Raw genomic sequence first — 1,997 nt, 5'->3', positions numbered from 1 at the left:
GTTATGTGCATACTTGTGCATATATGTTGATGTTTGAGTTCATGGATGGATATGGGCATGGCTTATATTATGAGGCTTGTGGTTATTGATATTATATATGTTAAATGGTTGTTATTAGATATGAATTATATTTGTGTATTGGTGTAAAATGTATATGTTTGGAAAAGGTTAAGTTAGTAGGTTTGTATATGTGTTTTGGTATGTTTTAATTGAGTAAGATTTAGGGTTAAAAGCATGTTGGTTGTTAGAATTGGGAATGATATGAATTAAATTTGATTGTGGCTAAATTAGATATTCTTTTATGCTATGTTCTGGTGCCACTTTGGTTTTGTGGGTATATACATATTTGGGAGGCAAAATGGCTTGGTAAATAGCCTATTTTTGTCCACACGGGTAGAGACACGGGCGTGTGTCTCAGCTGTGTATAACACATGGTTAAGTACATAGCCGTGTGTCCCTTGCTGTGGTTTTAGAAATCAAGTCAGTATGCTCCACACGGCCTCACACACGGGTGTGTGACTTGGCCATGTGGCATAAGTCAGTATACCTTGCAGGTTTGGCACTGCCTAGCACACGGCCTAGCACACGGTCTTGTGGGGCCATATTTAGGGTACACGGGCTATCCACACGAGTGTTTGTGTTGGCTGTGTGACCCAAGTCAAAGAGTTACACAGGCTCAGACACGGGCTGGGACATGGTCATGTACTCCCATTTCGAATGTCCATAGGCTTGTGACATGGCGTGTCTGGTGGCCGTGTGAGACACACGGCCTGGCCATACGAGCGTGTGTCCCCTGTTTTGAGAAAAGATTTTAAAGTTTCGTGAAAGTTTCTTGAGTTATTAGTTTAGTCCCGAACCATTCCCAATGTATGTTTAGGGCCTCGTAGACTCATATTAGGGACAAGTTGGTTGAGATTGAATGATGAATGATTGAATTGAGGAAATGTATGTTAAGTGGATGTTTAATTGTTTTATGAGCTCGGTAATGCTCCTTAACCTTATTTCGGCATTGAATACGGGTGAGGGGTGTTACACCGATCATGTGCAAAATCCCGTCCTCATTGTTGATGCTAGGGATCGATGTATCAGACAATATGCTGTGCCACATTTCAGTGAGTTAAATCCAAGAATTAGAAAGCCTGATATTGAGACAACCCAATTTGAATTGAAACCAGTGATGTTTCAGATGGTCCAAATGATGGGCCAATTCAGTGGTAAGCCCATGGAAGATCCACATCTCCACCTTCAATTGTTTATGGAGGTGAGTGATTCGTTCAAGATATCCAGTGTGACTAAAGGTGAACTGAGGTTGAAGTTGTTTCCGTACTCATTGCAAGATCGAGCACGAGAATGGCTCAATTCATTGCCACCAAGTTTTATAACTATATGGCAAGGATTAGCAGAGAGATTTTTTTGTTAAGTATTTACCGCCTAGAAAAAATGCTAAGTTGAGGAACGAGATCAAAACTTTCCAAAATTAGATGATGAGTCTTTGTATGAGGCTTGGGAGCAATTCAATGAGTTACTTCATAAGTGTCCTCATCATGGGATTCCTCATTGTATCCAGTTGGACACATTCTATAATGGTATCAATGAACATAGAAGATTGATGGTAGATGCTTCTGCAAATGGTTCAATTTTGTCTAAGCCTTATAATGAGGCTTATGAGATCATTGAAAGGATCACAAGTAATAACTATCAATGGCCAACAAATCAAACAGCTTCAGGAAGACGTGTAGCCGGAGTTCATAAAGTTGACGCCCTCACTTCGTTATCAGCTCAGGTATCGTCTATTTCCTCTATGTTAAAATAGTTTACCACTAATAGTGCTAATAATTTTATAGCTCAGCCACCAAGTCCGTTTGAAGTAGTTTCCTATGTGTACTGTGGGAAGGTCATTCTTTTGAGAACTGAACATCAAAACCTGAGTCAGTGTACTATGTGGGGAACCAACATCAAAATAGGAGTGGACAAGGACCCCAATCCAACTTCTACAA

The 1,997-nt window shown here is 40.3% G+C and overlaps 1 non-coding gene across 1 annotated transcript; it reads right to left on the bottom strand.

The window, feature by feature from the left end:
* Nucleotides 1–1,445: 1,445 nt before the first annotated feature.
* Nucleotides 1,446–1,551, bottom strand: LOC121213390 (small nucleolar RNA R71). The gene has a single exon (XR_005908771.1). It is a non-coding gene; the product is annotated as a small nucleolar RNA R71 (small nucleolar RNA).
* Between the last annotated feature and the right edge of the window lie 446 nt (nt 1,552–1,997).

Source organism: Gossypium hirsutum, chromosome A13 (assembly GCF_007990345.1).
Source record: "Gossypium hirsutum isolate 1008001.06 chromosome A13, Gossypium_hirsutum_v2.1, whole genome shotgun sequence".
Classification (NCBI taxonomy): Eukaryota; Viridiplantae; Streptophyta; class Magnoliopsida; order Malvales; family Malvaceae; genus Gossypium; species Gossypium hirsutum.
Note: the sequence above shows the minus strand (reverse complement) of the source record. Positions and strands in the feature narration are given on the sequence as shown.